The sequence below is a fragment of the Monodelphis domestica genome, chromosome 1, assembly GCF_027887165.1.
Source record: "Monodelphis domestica isolate mMonDom1 chromosome 1, mMonDom1.pri, whole genome shotgun sequence".
In the NCBI taxonomy this organism is placed as follows: domain Eukaryota; kingdom Metazoa; phylum Chordata; class Mammalia; order Didelphimorphia; family Didelphidae; genus Monodelphis; species Monodelphis domestica.
In genome coordinates this window covers 661544657-661569993 of record NC_077227.1, presented here as the reverse complement: position 1 = coordinate 661569993, position 25337 = coordinate 661544657, and the positions used below count along the sequence as shown (strand labels likewise).

Below are 25337 nucleotides of genomic sequence, written 5' to 3'. Positions count from 1 at the left end.
TATCGATCTCTCTCATCCTCTACTATCCTCTTTTCCTTTTGCCTACAATATTTTCCAACATCAGAGTCTTTTCCAAGAAGTTCTGTCTTCTCATTCTGTGATCAAAGTCTTTAAGTTTCAGTTTCAGTATTTGCCCTTTCAGTACATAGTTTGAATTAATTTTTTGTAAAATCCTTACCTTCTGTCTTAGAATTTTTTTTAAACCCTTACCTCCCATCTTAGAATCAATATTGTGTATTGGTTCCAAGGCAGAACAGCAAGGGCTAGGCAGTGGGGGTTAAATGACTTGCTCAGGGTTACATAGCTTGGAAACTTTTGAGGCCAGATCAGAACCAAAGTCCTCCTGATGCCAGGTCAGGTGTTCTATCCATTGTGCTACCTAGCAGCCCCTGAATGGATTTCTTTAAGTATTAACTGATTTAATCTCCTTGCTCTTGCTCCTTGGTCTCTAAGGAACTCTCAAAAGTCTTCTTCTAACTATAACTCAGAGCTTAATCATCCCTCTACTGTGTTAAAGCCTACTTACTATTCACTGATATAGTGCACCTTTCTAACCTCTTGTACTGCAAGATAAAGACAAGGAATTGTCCACAGAAATCTTTCAGTAGATGATGTGTTAAGAATCCAGGTGGAAAGTTCTTGGGTATTCAACAGGGAAAAAAAATCCAAGACAGTCTGATTTTTCCTACAATGAAATTTATTGAGTTTGCCATCATTACTACTCTTGGGCTTGGGATGAAACCTTTGGTTCCTGGGTTCTCAGAATCTAGGCCACCACCTCACATAGAATGAATTAATCAGTAAGCATTTATTAAGTGCTTACAATGTTTTAGGCACAGTGCTAAGTCCTGGGGATCCCCCCCCAAATAAAAAATATATTCCCTTGCAGCAAAGAGCTTACATTCTATTAGGGGAGATGCCATGTACATAGGAGGTATCCCATGAATATTTAATAGATTAAATTGAAAATAAGACTTTAAAAAAACCCCTTATCTTCTGTCTTTGAATCAATATTCAGAATAGGTTCCAAGACTGGAGAGTGGTAAAGCCTTAGGCAATCAGTGTAAAACAACTTGCCCAGGGTCCACGTGATGCCAGATCTGAATCTGGGACCTCCCTTCTCCAGGCTTGACTCTCCATCTCCTGAGCCATTTAGCTGCCCCAGTTTAGGGTGCATTTTACCTTACTCTGTAATCCCAAGGGGGACTTCCCTTGTTAGATACTGAGAAAGCCTTTGGGATTCTGAAATTCCTCTTTTCAGAGGTGAGACTTTATGCACAATCCCTTTGAGAAGTTACGCATTTGTCCCAGAAAGGGTAATTTTTTTGCCTTTCCTCTTCTTTGACCCAGTAGGTATATTGTCTCCTGTCATCTTCTAATAATAGTTGGCATTTATAGAGGCTGTAAATCCTGTAAAGCCTTTGGCATATGTGAACCCATTTGATTTAAGCCACTTCTTTCTACACTGTGTCATCTGCTTCTTGTCTCAGCCTCTGTTTTTCCCAGAGTGCAGTGAGTAGCTTTTCTCTTGATAATAGCAATTATATACAACTCTGTCTTGTACTACTCTGAGTGACTGATTCTATTCATGACTTCCCCTGTGGGGCATCCCCCCTCTGTCCGTCTGTCTGTCTGTCTGTCTGTCTGTCTGTCTGTCTGTCTCCCTGTCTCTCTTTTAACCCTTACCTTCTATCTTAGTATCAATTCTAAGAGAGAAGAGCAGTAAGGGCTATGCAATTGGGGTTAAGTGACTTTAGCAGAGTCACACAATTAGGAAGTGTCTGATGTCAGACCTGAACCCAGGTCCTCTGGACTCCATCCTTAAAGCTCTATCCACTTCCCTACCTGGATGCCTGTGGGGAATCCTCTTATAAAACATTCCCCCTGGAGATGATCTGGGCTCTTCTGAAGATCCCCTTTGATTTATTCTCCCTGGGATGGTCTTTAGTAATTATGAAAAATATCCCTATATTCCTCACAACCTGGAGCAATAGTGAGGAACTTTTATTGCTGGTTTCTAAGATTTAACACTATATGATAATTATAATAACTAAGTCTATAACCCTTACTATATGCTAAACATTTGGCAATTATGATTTCATTTGATCCTTGCACCAGCCCTGGGAGGTAGGGGCTATCATTATCCCCATTGTATAAGCAAAGAAATTGAGGCAGACAGCAATAAAGTGACATTTCCAGAATCACAGAGCTGTCTACATAATTGGTTCCTGAGTGAGAGTTGCATTAAAAAGCACAGAGACAGGTGGGAAAGAGAAGGGAATAAGCATTTATAAAATGCCTCCTATATGGTGCACTTTAGCATTAAGCACTTTATAAATTTTATCCCATTTGATCCTTTCAAACCATACTGTGAGGGAATAATGATAATACCAATGATGACGAATAATTAACATTTATGTAGCCATTACCATGTGCCAAACTCTGCTTTACAAATTGTCTTATTTCATCCTCACAAAACCATGGGAGGAAGGCACTACCATTATCCAAATTTTACAGATGAGGAAACTGAGACAAACAAGTGGTGAAGTGACTTGTCTACTAGGGCCATTAATGAACAGTATTATCTAGCATCTATATAGAACCTTCTATGTGTCAAACACTTCATAACGCATTTTGTTTGATTCTTATGACAACCCTGAGAGATAAGGGCTGTTTGTTGTTATCCCCATTTTACAACTGAGGCAAACAGAAGTATGCCCTGTGTCTACTATACGACTGCTATAATGCATGCTTTCTGTGAGCTCCTAAGAGTCTTTGAGTCTGAGAGCTGGCCAGGTTCTGAACCTTCCAATGGAATCAGTGGCTCCATGTCTGTGTAGCTGCTCTAGCCCTGATGCAGTAACCCTGTGATTATGGTCCCCATTTGTCAGAAATCAGCACATGGAGTGATTTTCCCTAGGATCACACAGCCAGTAGTAGCAGAACTGTATGTGTCCTATACTCTCTTTCCACTCACCATTCACCACTAGTGGTGAACTTAGAAGGGCTGGTTCCTACACTTGGGTAATTAGCCGCAGATAACAAATTCCTGTTTCATTAAGCCAGTGGCACCTTCCCATTTCCTATCACAAAAGGGACACAGAACTTGATATACTCTGAAGAGGCTCCCTTTGTCCTCCAGCCTTCCTTCCCTCTATTCCATCCTTGGTTATTCCATTTAGGTAAACTCTTTGAGATAGTCTCTGAGTTTGTCTTTCATCCCAATTGGCTTAGACACAGTCCTGGAAATCTTGGACATTTTTATTGGCTGGACAGGAAAGTGACCAGGCGGCCATGGGGTGTGATTTTAGGAGACGGTCTGACTGAAAGCTGGGGTCTCTGTAAAGCTCTGTAACTCTTAGCAACTCCTTATTTGGGAGCCTAATTGCAAGGGATAAAACACAATAATTCTCAGAGTAATTTTCTAATTAATAATGCTTTTAATTAGTCATGAGCAAAAGTTCTCCCAATCTGGAGAGCAACAATTTCTCATTTCCCAGCCTAGTAATTCACATTTGTGGACTGCCAGTGTTTTCAGCTGTGAGAAAAGCAATCTTTGCCAAGAATTAATCATGTCCTGGAAACAGAGAAACATGGAAAATGAAGTAGCTACCATTAAAGCTGCTTCTAAAGGTCACTGTTACATTTATAGAAGGAGAGCCATCCAGTTGGAGGAGAAAGACTCCCTCTTGTCTGTAATCACTTTGAAAAGGTACAGAAAAAGTGGATCAGGTCCTTTGCCCTTGTTATGTAATTGAAAGAAACCGACTTAACTGCATTTGCGAAGGTCAATCTTTCTTTAAGGATTAGAGGGAGGAAAGATGAAAGAAACATTGCTTGCTGAATAAAGCATATCCATTTTCAATGACAGCATCGATACCAAGCCATCCTTTCTCAAAGGAGAGGAAGGGCAACCATTGCTTCATATTTCGAATTAGGACTGATATGGGTTGGCTGTGGGGGAAGGGTTTTAAAGGAGCAAAGCCTCACACTTGATAGCCACCTACAAAAGCTTTTGCTGCCCCTTTTGTTGGGAATTCCCTTCCTCTTGTTCCCTGCTAATAGAATCTTTAATTTCTATCAAGGTTCATCTTGCATGCCACCTCCTACATGATTCTCTCTTCCAATCCTTCCTCCCCACCTCCTCCAAATTATTAGGACTCTCCTTCTTGACATTTTGATGTTTTTATTTAATTGTGTACACCTTGCATCCTCTTGTAGAATGTAAATTCCTGGAGGGGAGGTATGGTTTCATTTTTGTGTCTCCCTCACGTAGTTCATTACTGGCACAAAATAAATTTTCATTGATTTTATTTTACCCAAGCAAACAATAAAATTTTAGAGAATTCATACTATGTTATAAAGGAAGAATTATAAGACATGATCCTTGACCTTAAAGAGCTTTCAAGACTAGTAGTCACAAAAGAGTGGAGAATAATGTAAGTAAATTAGAGGTGGAGTTATTGGGATGGTGAAGGGATTGGGATGAGCATGGAAGGAACTAGAGATGTTTAGCTTAGAGAAAAGAAGATTTAACAGGGAACATGATGTATTTCCTTCAGTGCTATCTTATGGAAGAAGGATTCAATTCACATGGTTTGGCCCTAGAAAAATAAGAAGTGATGGGTAGGAGTCATGAATTTGGTGTAAGGAAAAGAGTTCTCATAATTCAAACAGTCCAAGAGTAGAATGAACTTTCTCAAGAGGTGAAAGTTCCCCTTCTTTAGGATGAATGTTGTAGATGTTTGTACAAGGCTATTGTAGAGGGGATCCCTATCTAAGCATGATTTGGATTGAACGCCTCCAAGTCTTTTCCACCTCTATGTTGTTACGGATTTTAAAGGAAAGTGATCAATAAGGGTTCGAGTGGTTAAAGGAAGACATTCAAGGAGGGCTGATTCTGTTCCTAAGAATGGATATGTCTTATATAGTGTCTAAGAGGGATAATGAGAGTATTTGAGTTGTATGTGACTGAAGAGGTATAGAGATGGTGATGAGCATGGCCATTTCTACCAAAAAGGAAACAGGGTATTGTGGAAAGAGCTCAGCTTGAATTCCAAGCTACTTATTAACTGTGTGACCTTACACAGATAATTTGCCCTCTCTTGGCCTCAATTTCCTCAAATGTAAGCAAAGATAGATTGGTCTAGATAACTTCCAAAAACCCTTCCATTTTGATAAGACCACTCTCTCTTCACTGGCTCATCTTGTAGTTATTATCTCATAAGGCATTAGCCATTGCTTGTTTGGTAAATTTAGTGCTTAGAATCTAGCCAGAAACTGATTATAAGCCTTTATAGACTGGCCCACCTGCCATCAGTGGAAGTTACCTAAAGTTTGTCCTAGAAGAGTTGAAATCCTCTGGGTGGTCCATTTCCCCCTCAGATGAAATGCCTTCTTCTTCTTTTCTTTAATTTTAATTTTTTTCATCAATTTAGAACATTATTATTTGGTTACAAGAATCATATTCTTTCCCTCCCTCTCCTCACCCACCCTTCCTGTAGCCAAAGTGCAATTCCACTGGGTATTACATGCGTCCTTGGACAGAATCTATTTCCATGTTGTTGATGTTTGCACTAAGATGATCATTTAGAGTCTCCATTCCCAATCATATCCCCCTTGACCCATGTAATCAAGCAGTTGTTTTTCTTCTGTGTTTCTACTCCCACAGTTTTTCCTCTGAATAGTAGATAGTGTTCTTTCTTGTAAATCCCTCAGAATTGTTCAGGATCACTGCATTGCCACTAGTGGAGAAGACCATTACATTCAATTGTACCACAGTGTATATCAGTCTCTGTGTACAATGTTCTCCTGGTTTTGTTCCTCTCACTCTGCATCACTTCCTGGAGGTTGTTCCAGACTCCATGGAATTCCTCCACTTTATTGTTCTTTTTAGCACAATAGTATTCCATCACTAACATATACCACAATTTGTTCAGCCATTCCCCAATTGAAGGGAAGTCCCTCATTTTCCAATTTTTTGCCACCACAAAGAGCGCAACTATGAATATTCTTGTACAAGTCTTTTTCCTTATTATCTTTTTTGGGTATAAACCCAGCAGTGCTATGGCTGGATCAAAGTGTAGACAGTCTTTTAGCACCCTTGGGCATATTTCCAAATTGCCATCCAGAATGGTTGGATTTATTCACAACTCTACTAGCAGTCCATTAATATCCCAACTTTGCCACATCCCCTCCAGCATTCATTCCTTTCCTTTCTTGTCATGTCAACCAATCTGCTAGGTATGAGGTCATACCTCAGAGTTGTTTAGATTTGCATCTCTCTGATTATCAGAGGTTTAGAACACTTTTTCATGTGCTTATTAATAGTTTTGATTTCTTTAACTTAAAATTGCCTATTTATGTACTTTGCCCATTTATCAATTGGAGAATGGTTTGATTTTTTGTACAATTGGTTAGTTCTTTATAAATTTGAGTAATTAGATCTTTGTCAGAGGTTTTTGTTACGAAGATTGTTTCCCAATTTGTTGCTTCCCTTCTAATTTTGGTTCCATTGGTTTTGTCTGTACAAAAACTTTTTAATTTAATGTGATCAAAATTATTTATTTTAAATTTTGTGATTTTTTTTTAACTCTTGCTTGGTCTTAAATTCTTTCCTTTCCCAAAGATCTGACATGTATACTATTCTGTGTTCACCTAATTTACTTATAGTTTCCTTCTTTATATTCAAGTCATTCACCCGTTCTGAGTTTATCTTGGTATAGGGTGTAAGATGTTGATCCAACCCCAATCTCTCCCATACTGCCTTCCAATTTTCCCAGCAGTTTTTTTTATCAAATAGTGGATTTTTGTCCCCAAAGCTGGTTTTTTTGGGTTTATCATAGACTGTCTTGCTGAGGTCACTTACCCCAAGTCTATTCCATTGATCCTCCTTTCTGTCTCTTAGCCAGTACCATATTGTTTTGATGACCACTGCTTTATAGTATAGTTTGAGATCTGGTACTGCAAGACCCACTTCCTTCACATTTTTTTCATCATTTCCCTGGATATCCTTGATCTTTTGTTCTTCCAAATGAACTTTGTTACGGTTTTTTCTAATTCAGTAAAAAAAGTTTTTTGGTAGTTCAATGGGTATGGCACTAAATAAGTAAATAAGTTTGGGTAGGATGGTCATTTTTATTATGTTAACTTGTCCTACCCATGAGCAGTTGATGTTTTTCTAATTGTTTAGGTCTAATTTTGTAAAAATGAAGATTAATTGTGTGGAAAGTGTTTTGTAGTTGTGTTCATATAGTTCCTGTGTTTGTCTCAGTAAATAGATTCCTAAGTATTTTATATTGTCTAGGGTGATTTTTAAATGGAATTTCTCTTTCCAATTCTTGCTGCTAAATGAAATGCCTTCTTAACCATCATGAATTAAGACACTGTAGAGTTGAGATACAAGGACAGAGAAAGTTGGTTATTCATGTGTGCTCCAATCCAGCAAATGAAAAAGCATTTTAACCTAGTTTGTAATAGGTGAACAATATGCACCATTTATGAAGTTTTGTCCTTCATTCATTTCAATTGTGTTTGACTTTGTGACTCCATTTGGAGTTTTCTTGATATTGGAGTAGTTTTCCATTTATTTCTCCAGCTCATTTGGCAGATGGGGAGGATGAGGCAGAATTAAAAGACTTGCCCAAAGTCACACAGCTAGTAATTGTTTAAGACCAGATTTTAACTCAAATCTTTCTGACTCCAGGCCTGGTTCTATATCTAGGGCTATTGGAGGAGAAGTTTAGGAGCACATTTTCTATAAGAATGTTACTTCTTACATGTACATATTTTCAAGATCATTTTCTACATGCAATGGAGAATACAAAGGAATTCATTCAGCCTTACTCTCTTGAGATGCTCTAATTTTGGGGCCTGATCTCTTGATCAGTGAGTCCCTGGCTTCTTCTCCTGAAGTACTCAGATGAAATGATCTCTAAGATTCTTCCAATACCTACCTCATGAGGTTGATTTCTCTCCAAGCTCAATTCCCTCTCTAGACTGCTATAAACCTTACTAGCAGTCTGTTTTCCCTCTTTCCAGGTTCCCCTTATGCTTCATCTTTCTCTTTGAGAATTTAAACTCCTTAAGAGTAGGAACTATCTTGTTTGTATTTATATGCCTTGCATATATGCAAGTGACTCATAGTAAATGTTTAAAAAATGCTCTCTCTCTCTCTCTCTCTCTCTCTCTCTCTCTCTCTCTCTCTCTCTCTCATCTTAGAGTTTACTTAGTTGGGAAGGAGGCAACAAGGGGTGACAAAACTAACACAGGTAGGACAGGGAGAAAGCAAAATTGACCAATATCTGAATATGAATGAAATGATGGTATAGCAAAAAAAAAAATTATAGACATTTATGGAACAAAGTAATTTATATATCCTAGAGTTGTTGGAAAAGCCTTCACAGAGGGATCTACTTGCCTTTGAAGGATGTGCAAATGTTATGTACTAACGCACAAGAAGTTTATTCAGGAATTTTAGGGACTACATGAGCAAGAGTCAGATGCTTGAACAAGAAAGATGAAGAATAATAATAATTCACATCAAGTTGGATGAAGAGTAGGGTGGCAGTTGTGGAGAGCATTAAAAGCCTGGTGGGAGAGTTTGGACTTGAAAAGGTAGCATAGGAAACTGTTGTAGTGTATAATTGAAAGTTTGTTACCCTAAAAAAAAAAAAAAGAACTACATTTCCCAGGAGTCCACTGACTTTCTGTCATTATATACTTCCTGTAGACAGAGGATATTAGTGAGTGGGTGGTCCTCTTGGGCCTCTTTCTTGGGCTTACAACCAGCATAATGGCCATAGTAAGCTAAGTAAGGGGATATTAAATGGGGTAATCAGCCATAGGCACATAGTCTTTTGTTTTTGTATCCTCCTTATTCTTTGATTTCTAATGATCTTTAATAAATCTCCAAAAATATAACATTTTTATTATTGACATCAATTTTAATTTTTTCAAAGTTCCTTGTCTAAGAGAATAACACTATGATTATGTAGCTGTTTATAGAGTTTTTCTAGAAATTTGTCTTTGATAAAATTTTTCTCTATATATAATTTTGAATCCAAATACAAGGGGCAGCCAGGATAGATTACCAGGGCTGGAATCTAGAGGATCTGGATTTAAGTCTGACCTCAGACACTTAGCTGTATGACTCTGGCCAAGTCACTTAATCCTAGTTGCCCAGCTCTTGCTGCTCTTCTGTCTTAGAATTTATAGTAAGATAGAAAGAAGGTAAAAGTTTAAAAAGAAAAAAGAAATCCAGTAGAAGCTTGTTGAAGGCAGGGGACTATTTTTCCACATTACATTAGAGCCATAATAAGTGTTTGCTATATGTTTGATTGAATTAAAATTGAAGTCCCATTAGGCCTTTTCTCTCATCACTCAAAGAATCCTAGAATTGCCTGTTGTTTCCTGCAGAAATCCCCCCACATCCAGAGATGCTCCATGTTGGGTCTGCCTTGCTAACATCTACCAGGAAATTTTGGAGTTTGGAGCTTCATTGAGTCACAGGCTCTGCCTACATATAAGATTACCTAATCCTTCTGAGACTTGTTCTGACTGTCTCTCAGAGTGATCAGCAGAGTTTGTTTGCATAGCCAAGCAATTAGAGTGAACCAGGTCTCAGCAGATCTTGCTGCCATGAAGGTGGGTCGTGACTAATGGGTTTGACCTGAAATTATTGACTTGGTTACTTTGTGGATCCATGGTTTCTTCAGTGTGGCATTCCCTCTACCTAAGTACCCTTTCCCTACCTTCTCTTCCTGTGCAGTTCTTATTCTTATCTTTCCCTAAATACTCTAGAGAGAAACTACAGAATGAACTGGAGTCTGTCTTCAGATAGGATTAAGAGTTAGAATTGGAGAATATTGGAATTTGGAGGGACTTTTTAGAGATTATCGAGTGTGATTGCCTCCAAGAAAAGAGAAGTGACTTGTTTAAAGTCACACAGGACCAGGAATCAAACCTGGTCCTTTGATTCTAGTTAAGGCAACTAGGATTTTTTAATCACCTTCTCAGTGCTAGGTAAGCATGGTCTTAAATGCTAGACTCCAAGTCAAATGCTTTATGTGCTTGACCATTGCTTTCCCATCTTATCCTTTTGGTATCTTCAGGTCCCAAAGTGACACCAGCAGGGCCCATCTTTTATCTTTCAACAACTTCTTTACTATGACTTCTAGTCTTAAGTATCTATGGATAGCTAGTTGGTGAGTTAAATACAACCTTCTGGCTTTAGCCACTTAATAGCTGTATGCCTCTGGGCAACTCACTTATACTCCTAGACTTAGTTTTGTCACCTGTAAAATAAAGATAATAATGGCGCCTTCCTCAAAGGATTGGTGTGAGGATCATACTAAGTAACACATAAACATTGCAGACTTCAAAGTGCTATACAAGTAAGTACAAGCTATTATTATTATTATTATTATTGAAGATTTCCTTTTGTGTTGCTTCTCAAGTATAGCTGACTATTGGTATGGGGTAACACGTAGTATTGCTTTAAAAATGACATTGGTTAGTATTCATATAGTATTTTAAGGTTTGTAAGTGTTTTACAAATATCTCATTTTATTCTCATAGCAATCCTTGGAGAGAGATTTTCCTTATTTTATAGATGAGGAAACTGAGGTAGGCAAGTTAAATGACTTGACCAGGGTCAAAGAAATGATATTTGATTCCCATTTGAATCCAGGTCTCCCTAATTCCAGATTTGATTCCTATCTGAACTCAATTCTTCCTGACTTCAGGTCGAACACTCTATACACCTAGCAGCCATCATGCATTATTGTAATGCCCTTCGGCTATTTTGGATGTTGATTCTCCTTCTTCTTATTCTTTTTTTTTTTTGATGTTGATTCTTCTAAGAGAGCCATACTCCAGAATTTGTTGGCAGAATTGATAGAGTTCTCAGACATATTGTCCAGTTAGTAGAGTTCCCAGATATATTCTTTGTCCCATTCCTTGCACTTAAGGGTTTTTGAAGGATTATCTCATCAATGCCTTTGGGTTAGTTTATATTGAAAATATCCCAACCACTTGGGGATTTCCTGATTTTTAAAGATTTCTGGGGGTAGAGAGGTCATAGCCCTCCTCAGTCATTCATTGCAGAATAGGTCTATATTTTTTGGAAGAAGGACTAGTCTTAGCCTTTTCCTTACCCAGTCTAGAGTATCTTCTCATAGATGGTGATAAAGCATTATTTCATTGTATTTATCTACTGTACTAGACACATCAGTATTATCTCTGTTGGTGAAAATATGAATAAAAGCTCAAAACTTCCTTCTGGGCCAAGAATAAAGACCCACACGAAATGTCCTCATCATGAAACAAAGGATTCCTATTAGATAGTTTTCAAGGTCCTTTCCAGTTCTAATATTCTCCTGATCTCTCCTCTGACTCTCCTTGTTCTGAGGATCTACCATATCTGATAGAGCAGGACCTATAACCCCTTTATAGGCTGGAGCACTAGAGGGCAATAGGACCACACACATACTTAACCCTGACCAGCGCTTACTTTCTTTTCAAATAGCATGGACTGATTTTTTTGGTTATTATTATTTTATAGGTACTGATTATTCATTAATTTTACTTTACTTCTTTATTAATAATTTCATTATTGGTTTTTTTCCCTTTTACTTCTCAGTCCTACCAGCTAGGACATTCATTCCTGAAATATATATGCTATAAATGAAATGGATTATATGGTAGAATATGGAGACAGAAGACTCTCCTGAACATAGCCTCACCCTTATGTGGCAGGATTGGCAGTTTTTTTCTCACCTCTGCTTGCCTCCTGGTGGATGCCCCCCTTGGTTCCCATTTTCCAGTAAATGAGACTTGCCAGTATGAGACAGAAACAGGCCTGTTGTGGGCAGAGAATGTCTTTATTACAGATGGCAGAGATTTATTGAGTGCCTTTGCATGCAAGCAGGGATGTGTTAGTAAATGTTTAATAACCAGCTCTCCTGGGGGAAAAATGTATACCTATGAGCTGATTGGAGCTAATCCCATTCTACCCCTGCGGGGTTTGGGGATACAACAAGGTATAAGATAAGGACTCAGTTTTACAGTCTAGATGAAGAGCCAAATCACTGATAGTGAATCACAATAGAAGGCTGTGTATGCCACATCTGATGGAAAGATGGCTGATGACTGTCTTCCTGAAAGAGGTCCTCCTTGAGAGGGGTCTTGAAGCAAGGAGAGAAGAACATCAAAGGCATTGAAAACAGAATTGTTTTCAAGGATGCATAGGATTCCAATAGAATAGCTATGGAGTATATTGGCTAGAGCACCAAACCTGGGTTCAGATCTAGGGTTCAGACACTAATGGTGTGATCCTGGGCAAGTCACTTAATTCCATTTGCTTTAGTTTCTTCATCTGTAAAAGAAGCTGGAAAAGGAAATGACAAATCATTCCAGTATCTTTGCCAAGAAAACCCCAAATGGGGTCATGGAGAATCAGATATGACTGAACAACAACATTCAAGGATACAGTAAGCAAATTAGGATGGAAAAGATTTGTGCAGAGAAGTAGTGAGAGAGATGACTGGGTACAGAAATGATGGTCAGATTGTGGGGGAGCCTGACTTGCCAAAACAAGGACAATATGGGCAATCAGTTGGTTTACTCCCTTTCATATTTTCTGTTTTCTATCAGGTGCGAGACAAGATGACATTCTGACTAGAGATCTAGCCCCAGAGCCAGGAAGATCTGGGCTCAGTTCCTAACTTTTGACACATACTGTCTCTGTGGGTGCTGGGAAAGTCTCTGACTCACAGAGAAAGTACCAGGTTGCTTTAGAAGAAAGTATTTCTACTTTGAGAAGTTCTCTCTATTCATGAAATCAATGATCCAGTCCCTGTCTGATTAGGCAATCAAATGACTGAGTTTTATTTTATTCAGGTATGCATTCTGATTTCCCTCTTTCCCTGAGTCTTGATGACTTTTCCAAAGCAAATAATTCCATGACTGGCTTCTGTTTCCTATCATCCCTGTAGTCATCTTCTGACCCAAGGCATATTGGCCTAGAATTCCCTCCCCCCCAATTCAGCTATTCTTATGTCTTTCCACCCTTGACAGGACCTAAAACCATTTGCCTTCCAAACTTCAAGCAGACCCAAAGTTCCCAGCTTTGGGAATAAAAACCTACTATTTGTCAAAAACTGCTGGGGAAATTGGAAAACAGTATGGGAGAGATTAGGTTTAGATCAGTGTCTCACACCCTACACCAAGATAAATTCAGAATGGGTGAATGACTTAAATATAAAGAAGGAAATTATAAGTAAATTAGGTGAACATAGAATAGATAACTGTCAGATCTGTGGGAAAGGAAAGAATTTAAAACCAAGTAAGAGATAGAGAATATTACAAAATGTAAAATGAATAATTTTGAACACATTAAATTAAAAAGGGTTTGTACAAACAAAACCAGTGCAACCAGAATTAGTAGGGAAGCAACAAATTGGGGGGAAAATCTTTATAACAAAAACCTCTAATTTCTCAAACTTCAGTGGACTGTCCAGATATTAACCTTTAAGATCTGTGCGACTCTTCCTTCCTCCTTTCTGAATTCACTGGAATCCCAAGAGCCCAAGAATCTCGACTCTGTAGAATTACGACTCAGTTTCTGGATCTGAAACCTGTATGGCTAAGCTGCAGATAAGAGTTCAAACTTCTATAGCAGGCATGGGAGACTTTTTCACCTCTTCCCATCAGTAATTATCCTACTGTGAGAAAAGTGAGGAGGCATTATTACCACATGACAGGTACAAAGACATTACCAGGTAATGCAATTTAGCAGCAGTGTCGAGTTGTTACACAAAATGCTCAGGTCGAGTTCAAATATCCCTCAGGCTAATGCTTGCTTCTCCAGAATTGTAACACTATAGCTGTGTATTGTTTTACCTGCCTCAAAAAGAAAAGGAGAAGAAAGAAAAGAGGGGAGGGGAAAAAAACCAACATTATTCACTTCAATTATGATGTGTTGGAAGGAAACAACTGCCATGTAACTCCCAGGCTATTTTCCTGGTATAGGCAGGACGTTGTTGTAATACGGTTCTCACCCCGTCTGTCTACTCAGCCCACTGAAACTTGTCTCAGTTTCAGGAGGATTTGGGGGAAGACTTTAGGGAGAGGAGAAACAAATCCATGGTAGATACGCCAGTCTTAGCCACTGCTGCCAGAGCCAGGGAGACAGCGGGTGGGGGTAGCACCTCTTTGATCCCCATCTATGCCACCCAGCGCCCACCCCAATCCATTGTGGAAGAGGCTGCTGAAGAAACCAAAGGAAACCCAGCCTTACCAGTTCTGTGTTGCAAATTTTCTCCCATCGAGTTTCCAATGGCATTGTTAATGAAGGCTGTTTCCCAGAGAGGAGAGAATGTTGGCAGAGCCAGATGGGGAATTTTCTGTGTGATATTTGAATAAAGAAATCTAAACTATGGAAAAAAAAAACACAAAAACGTTTCCCTAGATCTTATCAGGGTACAATGAAGGGTTGTATAAAAACTGTTTGTCCCCACCACATGTTTGCTTACAAATGGGCAGGATATCTCACAGGCTAAAAGTTCAAACTACTGTTAACTACTAGTCCGTGGATGAACTTGAAATGAACCGATTTCAGAAGATGCTCACCAGTGCCGTGGCCTGCAAATGTGCTGCGGAGACTTCCAGCCCCCCAGATACTCTCCCAGTGCTGGCTCCACTCCTTGATGGTGTGATTGTGAGGCAACTGGCAACGAGCAGATGACAGGAGAATGGAGAAATAGTTCTCTGGAGCACATTCTCTACAACTTTGCAAATTGTTCAGGCCTGATTTCATTTTCTAGACCTGACCTCTCTTAGCTTTTTTCCTTGAAGCCCATGTGAATGAGTTTCTTCTACATGCATCACCCTCCTTTGGGGGAATTTAAGTTTCTGACTGTTTTTTTTTTGTAAGCCTTATTTATCCAAAAATCATTGTATCCTACAGTAGTGGCTCTAGGGGCACTCGCTACCCAAAGGTTCTCATTTTGACTTTTGTGGATAGATTTCAGAGGATTTGTGAAATTTAATGGGGAAATTAAATGGTGTCTTCATTCTGAATAATTTCTAAATTAAATTCAGCATTTCCCTCAATTATTTTTAATAATGTTGAATTTAATAAATTCAATATTTAATTCCAAATTTTATTTTGATTAAATTTAAATAAAAATTTAATAAATCTGCAATTTGAAATTATGCCCAAAGAGTTACAAAAATGTGCATACCTTTTGGCCCAGCAACCCCACCATTAGCTTTATTTCCTAAGGTGATCAAGGGAAAAAGAAGAAAACATCTATGATCTAAAATATTTACAGCAGCTTTTCTTGTGGTGGTAACGAACTGGAAATTGAAGGGATGCCCATCAACTGGGAAAATGGCTAAACAAGTTGTGGCATATGATTGGGATAGAATATTATTATACCACAAGAAATGGTGAACAGGTTAATGTTTTTTAATGTGGAAAGACCTACATGAAATGATGAAGCATGAAATGAGTAGGAGCAAGAGAACATTATTTATAGCAACAGAATAATTATTTGAAGAATGGCTTGAGTATATCTGCCTCCAGAGAAAGAACTGATAAAAAGAAATAAGCAAGGTATAATTTACACATACTATGAGATGATACCTTCACTGATGAGAAGAGGGAAGGGAGTAAGGAAGGGAGTTACCTGGGATCTTAATATAATAAACAAGTAAATTCAAAATAAAACATTCTGAGAAGGGGTCTGTAGGCTTCACCAGACTAGTCCCCAGAAAGGTCTGTGGCACAGTCAAGATGAAGAACCCCTGCTCTTACCCTTTCTTCTGACATTGGGACACTCAGGCTATGCGTCCTTCTTTTTCATCATGAGACCAGCCCATTAATGACAAAAACGAGATTATAGATCTCCTGGTTCAAAATTCAGTGTTGAATGAATGAATGAATGAATTAATTAATTATTTATTAAACACTATATGCAAAGCAAAGGGATAGGAATACAAATAGGAAAGGGAGTTCTTGTTTGTAGGGACCTCAGATTCTAATGGGAGAGATAACACACATGAATTGGGGTGCGGTGATGGTAATGCCTCCCTTTATGTCCTTTCAATTGATAAAATGGTATCAGTTTATGATAATTGGACTATTTGAGAGGATTGGGTGACAAGAACTTTTCCTTCTGGGTCTTCAAAAGATAGGTTGAAGCACTTGCCTGAGACAGTTGCCAGGTTGTGTCTTCAAAGAAATTTTTTCCTGGGATGATGGCTAAAGGTACTGGACTGGAAGCATTTTTATTCTCAGGGCTCTTGGGTTCAGAGCCCTGGGTTGTTAACATCAAGGTCTGCAGGGAGGTGATGGTCCATGGGTAGTGAGGTGATGGCTTGACTTTTGTTCTTTCCCTTATACAACTCTGAATTCTTACTAGACTTTGCAGAGATAAGACAGATTTCTACTAACTAGCTGAAGCAGAGAATGTCTATTTTAGCCTTCTCCAAATAAAGAGAGAGAGAGAGAGAGAGAGAGAGAGAGAGAGAGAGAGAGAGAGAGAGAGAGAAGGAAGGAAGGAAGGAAGGAAGGAAGGAAGGAAGGAAGGAAGGAAGGAAGGAAGGAAGGAAGGAAGGAAGGAAGGAAGGAAGGAAAGGAAAGGAAAGGAAAGGAAAGGAAAGGAAAGGAAAGGAAAGGAAAGGAAAGGAAAAGGAAGACACTTCAATATTTTTAAATGATTCAGCTTTTTATTGGGGCAGCTTGTTATTAAAGGATTGGACCTTCCTCTCTTTATCCTACTCTCAACTTCTTCCAGTTAATTCAACCTAATGCTGCATTTCCAAAAGCTTAGAAACTAGTTGTTGGTCTCTGCTATAATTTTACCGGCAAATCAGAATTCCTGATTCCTAGGACAATATTATGAAAATCATATAAAATAACCCTGGGCTTGTCTCAGATCTTTGTCCTCCCCTATCATCCCCTTCTCTCTCCCTTGACCATCTGGCTGTGTTGCTAGCGCATGTCATGATGCCCTATGTCCATAAGGCACTTAAACATAACAATAATAACACCACCACAACAACTTTTTCTCTTAGATCAAACTGAAATTGCTAGATAGAATCAGTCCTCGTCTCCCAGTGGACTGATCTGGTTAGTGTCCTCTTAAGAGTTTTTTTCTTCTTATTTTCTTTTTTGCATTATTTGTTGTTCATTCAAGAAATAGCAGAAGACTAGAGTCTTCACACTCTGACCTAGACTTAGACATGGCCCAGTCAATCGTGTACAAGTCTCAGTCTACTATTTTCTATTCCTACTCATGTAGCTTATGAAGAAAAAAGATGTTTTGTACCACACCAAGGGTCTAGTCCTCTTTAAATTTTCTCCCAAATGTACTATATTTGATCATAATCTTCTCAAAGAGGTGAAAGTGATCTCTTTCTTCTAAGATTTCTCTTAGCACATTTTTCTGGCACTATTACACTTCCCCATTGGAATGTGAGTATGTGGGAGGTATAGGGGAAGGAAGAAAAAAATGATGAGAGAGGTAGGATGAGATTCCAAAAAATAATGAGAAAGGAACTGAAGGCAGGCCAAGCTCTTCAGCCATGAGAGCTACATTTGAATTTTAATATATACTTTAAAAAAAGGCAAGCTCTATATTATAATCCCTTTCTGTTCTCCAATATGTGTGAAAACATTTATTTTATTTGGTATTTGTCAAGTATAGAATAAAATATAAATAAATAAAATCCCTTCTTCCAAACAAAAGCAACATAGAACATGAGTTCCTCAAGGGCAGAGAATGATTTTCTCTTTCTTTGTATCCACACAAATTAGTTCCTGGCACATAGCAAATACTTCTAAAAAATGCTTTTTGACTGACTTGCTGACAATTTTCAATTTAGATGCTTAGTTTTCCATTAAACTTCATTCTTCTCTTTTTAAAATATAGAAAGACTTGGTATCTTTGATCACTGAAATACACTATTTCAGAAGACAGGGTCACATGAACCATAGGTAGTTTGTCTTGGCATTTACTATTCTACAACTTCCCTTTTTTTCCCCAATTCTATTTTAATGTGTGTTCTGAATCAAAGTCAGGTGGTAGGTAATGTTGGCACTAGCCAATAAAAGTGACCATTAATCAAACTGCTCTGGCTAATGGGAAATGATAATAATATTGTCATTAATTATAATTTATATTTATAACTATATTTTATTGCTGCCATTTATGCAGCTTGTCAAGATTTACCAATTGCTTTTCCTACATTACCTCTTTTTATTTGTAAAACAACCCTGAGAATGAATCTTTGAACAAAGTTTTCTGCGCTATAACCCCTGGACCAGTGCTAGTCTATATTAGCATTCTTAGTAGTAGAGTGGGGTGAGATGACCCAGGTGGGAGAGAGCTCTCTCACCTCCATTATTCTTTCTGGTGGCTGAGCCAATGGTCCCTAATTTCTCTGAGGTCTTGAGCAGGTCTGTTCTTGTGGCTACCACCACATTCAAGTGGTGGAGTATACTTTCTCTTGTTTGTCGAGATCGATTCTCAGCCTTTGGGCTAAGGTCAAGTGTGTCTGGTTTATCTTATATGATGGCATCAGGAAGACTCCCTGAGTTCAAATCTGGCCTCAGTGTGTCCCCAAGCAAGTCACTTAATGCTTTTGTCTCAGATTCCTCATCTGTAAAATGAGCTGGAGAAGGAAATGGCAAACCACTACAGTATCTTTGCTAAGAAAAATCAAAATGGTGTCACAAAGAGTTAGATTTGACTGAAAAATGATTGAACATCCTCAGAGGGGATGACAATAGCAGCTGAGAAGAAAAGTCTCCTATAGAAGATGGAATTTGAACTGAATCATGAACTGAACTTTCCTCTTTATTTTATTTTTTTATATTTTATTTTATTATGTAGTCAGAAAGGCTAGAGTATTCTTCAAAGAATGGTCATCAAAGAATTCAGGAAACCCAGTAAAAGCTCATGAAAGTGTAGAAATTAGAGGACGCTAAAGATTATGGGTTTATGAACTGAGCTTAACTCATGTAAAATTTGGTCTAGATGTTCCCTAGGGGTTCTTCTGATTCAAAAGATTTATTTTCTTCTCTAATTATTGGCCATGTATGAGTCTGTCTGAGACAACTTCCATGGTTTAGAGCTTGATCTCTAATTTCCCTCCAATATTTCCCTTCGCTTTCTTTAGGAAATTTCTTAAAAAAAAAAAAAAAACCTTACCTTCCATCTTAGAATCAATACTAAATATTGGTGAGCAGAAAGGACTAGGAAGTACAGGTTATGTGACTTGCCCCGGGTCACACAACTAGGAAGTGTCTGAGGTCAGATTTGAACCCAGGAACTCTCATCTCCAGGCATGTTTTCTAGCCACTGAGCCACCTAGCTGCCCCCCTATCTAGGAAATTTCAAACAAAAGTTCCTTTATAGGACCATGAATATCTCTCCTTCCTCTTTTCTCCTGAGTCCTTTCTCACTAATGGTTTTGGTGGTAGGTAACCAGCCCCAGCTGGAAAAAGAAGCCATTTCATTATACTTTGATGCCCATATGTTATTGTATCTGTGTAATTTTTCAATAAATGGAGGCTTATTCATCAGAGCTCCTACCCCTCTCCCTCACCTACAGTTACCTCACACCAATAGAGGGACAGCAAAGGATCATTCTCCCATAATGTGTTATATTCTTGAAAAAACCTGGTAAAGAAATGTTTATATATTTATTTTTTCTTTTTCTAAATTAACAGCAGGTTTGACTTTAGATAGAGTTTGGACTTTAATAGCTGTTGGGTTAGTTCAGCCTCTTCTGTTGAGTAAAACTGACTATTTTGGTTTTATATGTATATATCCAGTGTTATATCAATACTCTAGTCAGAAATTTAGTGGTATTTTAACTAAGTATTTTAATTTATACTGCTACACTGGGAGTCAGGAAGTCCTCCCTTGGACATTTACTAGCTTGGTGACCTTCTTTCAGCTTCAGATTCCTTATCACTATAATTTTATTGTTATTCAATTGTTTTAGTTATATCCAACTCTCTGTGACCCCATTTGGGATTCTCTTGACAAAGATGCTGGAGCAATTTGCCATTTCCTTCTCCAGCTCATTTTACAGATGAGGAAACTGAGGCAAACAGGGTAAATGACTTGCTGCTCATTGTCATCCAGCTAGTAACTGTCTGGGGCAGGATTTGAACTCATGAAGATGAATCTTACTGATCCCAAGCCTAATGCTTTAGCCACTGTGCCATAGAGCTTTCCTATCTCTAACACAATAGGTTGTTGTGAAGATCAAATGAGATAATATATGTAAATTTTTTTGCAAACCTTAAAGTGCAACATACATAAGGATCCCTGTGCTATTCATATTGATGTAGAAAGTCACAAATTAACATCATCTATGTTCAATTTTATTTTTATTTGTTCTTTTTCAGTATTTCCCAGTTATATTTTAAACTGATTTAGGTAGCACTAGTAGCTGTTGCCCAAACAATAGCCAGGGAGCATCGACTTTGAAAGCACTGATCCAGTCCATTTTCTTTATTTGTCAGCTAAAAGATCTGAGACTTACAAATAGATTTTTCTAGATAGATCCATCCCGTTCTTGAACTGTGTTTCCATCTCAACAAGACTTTTTATTACAAGAATTAACACCTGGACAATAATCGTTCCATTAGTTAGGAATGTTGTTGATGCTTATTATTGGGAATACAATCCACCTTCCTAATCAAAATTGTATATTCTCAAAAGGAAAAAAAAAAACAAAGAGGAAATTATCTAGCTGAAATCACCTAGCTAATGAATGGCAGAGTAGGACCAGCCCTCCCCTCAGTTCTACTGATTATCAGTCCATTGTATTAATGCTGCCTCCCATTCTCTTAAAGGCTTTTTTTTCTTTTTTTGGTAGCAACGCTCCCCCTTATCTTATGAGCTTCTCATTTCAAAACTTCATTCTAAACTCAGAAGGGCATGCTCTACCCAAGCCGATTTGTAACACCTTTGGAAATGGATTATTTTGTGTAGGTGCTCTGAAAAATAACTTCTTAAAGGCATTGTGTAAACACAGGATTACTAAATGCTCCTCATACCTAATTCTTGTTCAATAAAAACAGTTTCAGGTCTGTACTCTTATTGACCCAAGCCTTCTTTCATCACCATGTTGTATCCTTAATCTGTTCTAGGATCTTTGCCATAATCTTATCACTCTAATTATAGTCCCTAAAAATGCGAAATATGTTATATAACTTTCAGAGCTTGTTGGGACTTCTTATAGACATGCTTATATGGCAAAAAAGAAGGAAAAAATCTTTCCAGCCAGAGTGAAAGTCATTTGAACTGTAATTTCTCCATTTTCTTACACACACACACACACACACACACTCACACACACACACACACACACACACACACACACACACACACACACTTTCCCCCAATCAGAAGGAAAATAACAAACAGATATGCTTATTTAATACAAAATTCCATTAAAATACTTTAGCTTCAAAGGATAATTAATAAATGAAACATGGTCTTTTATGATGACATGATGTTGTGTAACTAGAATAATGGCTCTAGGGGAACCTGTGTTCAAGTCCCACCTTAGATCCTTAGCAACTGTGAGACCTTTGAAAAGTTATTGACCTTCCATGCCCCTCAGTTACATTTGTATCAGGCTACACACATGCTTGATGTGTCACATACCTAGTGACATTTGTTCAAACATTTTGCCTATATCTTTATACTTGAAATTTATTTTGTTTTGATAGAAGAATTTTGATTAAAAAAACAAACCAATTTTTTCTAGGTTTAGCTAACTTTGGCACAATCCCAAAACAAATGAGGACTTAGGACTAGTTGAGGTTGGCTGTGTTAATTTAGGTTGGCTGGCTTGGTTGGATATTGTCTCATGGTAATGGTACCTATGCTGTAAACTCAATTGCTTTGTGGGGTAATGAAGTTTTTACCAAGAAATAGTCTTTACTCTGGTCAGAGAGTCTGTGAATAACCGTGGCCACTTACTATGTAAACACAGTTTAGTTCCTCAGCTGCCTGCCTATCATGAGCATCTTTGTGTTGGGGCAAGACTAAGAAGAAACAAAGCAGAAGACACAAAGTTGTCTTTAAGGAACGTGTGATGAATGTTCTTTGAATCCATGATTCGATGACCTAACTTTATTGAGGAGATAAAGACATACATATTGTAAACAATCAGAGAATGATTACAGGGGAGCAGAATCAGTAAGGGCATGAATTCATAAACAGTGTCAAAGTGGAACAATGAGGAGACAAGCTGAAGCTTTGTTCATTTATTGCAGTCATGTCCAACTCTTCATGACCCCGTTTGGGTTTTATTTTTTTTTTTGACAAAGATACAAAGTTAGTTTTTCATTTCCTTCCCTAATTTATTTTACAGATGAAGAAACTGAGGAAATAAGATGAAGTGACTTATCCAGAGTCATCCAGCTATTAAGTGTATGACATTAAATTTAAACTCAGGTCTTCCTGACTCCAGGCTGGGCACTCTGTCCACTGTACCGACTAAGCTGCCCCAAGATGAAACTAGTCAGACAATAATGAGGACTAAGATTGGATGGCTAGAGTTGGTCTGGGTTTTGGAGGGCCTTCAATTCTTGAAGGAGAATACCATTGCCTTTGTATAGATGGCATATAGGGCACACTCCTGGAGAAACAACTCAAAACATGAGCACTTGCTCCATTGAAAGAATGTTATAAGAATAGCTAGCTTTTCTATAGCATTTTAAGGTTTTCAAAGTCTTAGATATCTTATGTGATCCACACAATTACAGCATGTACTGACCTGTACATAGAAAATGTAGAAATAACATATGATTTGGAGTTAGCCTTTCCCCTTCCTTGCTTCCTTCCTTCCATCCTTCCTTCCATCCTTCCTTCCTTCCTTCCTTCCTTCCTTCCTTCCTCCCTCCCTCCCTCCCTCCCTCCCTCCCTCCCTCCCTCCCTCCCTTCCTTCCTTCCTTCCTTCCTTCCTTCCTTCCTCCCTCCCTTCCTTCCTTCCTTCCTTCCTTCCTTCCTTCCTTCCTTCCTTCCTTCCTTCCTTCCTTCCTTCCTTCCTTCCTTCCTTCCTTCCTTCCTTCCTTCCTTCCTTCCTTCCTTCCTTCCTTCCTTCCTTCCTTCCTTCCTTCCTCCCTTCCTCCCTCCCTCCCTCCCTCCCTCCCTTCCTTCCTTCCTTCCTTCCTTCCTTCCTTCCTTCCTTCCTTCCTTCCTTCCTTCCTTCCTTCCTTCCTTCCTTCCTTCCTTCCTTCCTTCCTTCCTTCCTTCCTTCCTCCCTTCCTTCCTCCCTCCCTCCCTCCCTCCCTCCCTCCCTTCCTTCCTCCCTTCCTTCCTTCCTTCCTTCCTCCCTCCCTCCCTCCCTCCCTCCCTCCCTCCCTTCCTTCCTTCCTTCCTTCCTTCCTTCCTTCCTTCCTTCCTTCCTTCCTTCCTTCCTTCCTTCCTTCCTTCCTTCCTTCCTTCCTTCCTTCCTTCCTCCCTCCCTCCTTCCCTCCCTCCCTTCCATCCTTCCTTCCTTCTTTCCTTCCTTCCTTCCTTCCTTCCTTCCTTCCTTCCTTCCTTCCTTCCTTCCTTCCTTCCTTCCTTCCTTCCTTCCTTCCTTCCTTAAAATACCTCTTCCCTTATGCCTTAGAATTCATACTATTAGTTCCAAGGTAGAAGTGTGGTAAGGACTCAACAGTTGGGATTAGGTGATTTGCCCAAGGTCACACAGCTAAAAAATGTGTCTGAGCCAAGATTTGGACCTAGGATCTCTCATTTCCAGACTTGGTTTTCTATTCACTGAGCCACCTGACTGTCCCTCGGATCTTTCTTTCTGAACTTTCCATAATTTCCAAGGCCTATTTGATTTGTTCTCTGCAGTTCAATTTCCCTGTATATCAAATGAGGGATTGGACTAGATAGATAATTATTATAGATAAATAATATTAGATAATTAGATAATAATTACAGTACACTCTAACCCCAAGTCTTTGATCCTAAGTTTATTTAGTAACAATTATTGAATAAGGAAAAGAAAATTTCTAGATGAAATTTATCACCTCTTAAGAACAAAGTAGAGAAGCTCTAAATCATAGACTGTCTGAAATATCTGACGAGGAAGACCTCTATCTTCTGAATGCTAGGGTATAAATAGAGCCCCCAGTATGGAATTGGGATGTTCCTCATGAGAAGATGTTTTCCCCCTTTGAGAGCAAGAGGTCCTCAATTGCCTGTTGGACATTTTTTACAAAATGTCCCGTTGGCATCTCAAATTCATGTCTAAAAAATAGAATTCTTTATTTTTGCTCTCCCCCTGCCACCTTGTCCCTTTCTTCCCTCTTCCTAAATTCTCTCTCTCTATTTTGCCTAACACCATCTTTATGTTCTACTCATGACCTTGTAATCATTCTTGGTTCTTTCTTCTCCCTCCCCTGCTATATCAAATCGGTTGCCACACCTTGTGGTTTCTACACTCATGACACCGCTCTTCTTTCCTTTTCTCCTCACTCACACAAGCACAACCTAGCATAGCCCCCATCCCCTCTTACCTGGACAATTGAGAAAGCCTTCTCACTGATATCTCTGACTCAGATCTCTCCCCTCTCCAATCTGCTGTCCACTCAGTTGCCAAACAGATATCCCAAAAGCATGGGCTTGACCCTGTTCAATAGATTTCTTTTACCTTTAATTCAGGGATCTTTTTTTTTATATATATACTCTTACCTTCTGTCTTAGAAATAATGCCATGTCTCTGTAGAACAGTAATGGCTATATAGTGGGAATTTAAGTGACTTGCTGAGGGTCACAGGTGAGGTCAGATTTGAACCCAGGTCCTCTTTATTCCAGGCCTGGCTCTCTATCCCCTGAGCCATCTAGCTACCCTTAGCCCAGGGGACTCTTTAACTTTAGGTCAGTTACTTGTAAAAAATATAAATACATTTTTATATATAAAAATGTTATATATATTATATATATTTTTATATATAAAATAACTATATTTTATTATAATTGGTTTCATTTGTAATCCTATGTGTTTTGTTTTATACATTTAAAAACAAGATTATGACAAGAATTTCACCAGATTGCCTGGTCTAGAATGAAATCAGAATTCTCCATTTGTCATTTTAACCCTCTGGAAGTCTGGCTGCAGACAACCTTTCCTTCCTTGTGGCGCTGTTCTCCTTCAGGCACTCCACATTCCTCCCACCTGGACCCCTTGCTGTTCTTCCTATACAGCATTCCAACACTTGTCTCCATGGCTTTTTGCTCTGGCTGCCTCCACACCTGGAATTCATTCCCTCTTTACTCCTTCCCTTTAGAATCTATAGATTCCTT

The 25337-nt window shown here is 38.7% G+C and overlaps 1 protein-coding gene and 1 long non-coding RNA gene across 3 annotated transcripts in view; one reads left to right on the top strand and one right to left on the bottom strand.

The window, feature by feature from the left end:
- PRKCE (protein kinase C epsilon) overlaps nt 1–25337 on the top strand; it is a 693187-nt gene that overhangs the window by 492410 nt on the left and 175440 nt on the right.
- On the bottom strand, nt 11870–15877 carry LOC103092737 (uncharacterized). Of its 2 annotated transcripts, none has more exons than XR_001622837.2 (3): nt 14300–15877; nt 13529–13902; nt 11870–12388 (listed from the first exon to the last, which is right to left on the bottom strand). It is a non-coding gene; the product is annotated as an uncharacterized LOC103092737 (long non-coding RNA). The 2 variants fall into 2 exon arrangements; XR_008917229.1 differs by having other exon boundaries at nt 13779–13902.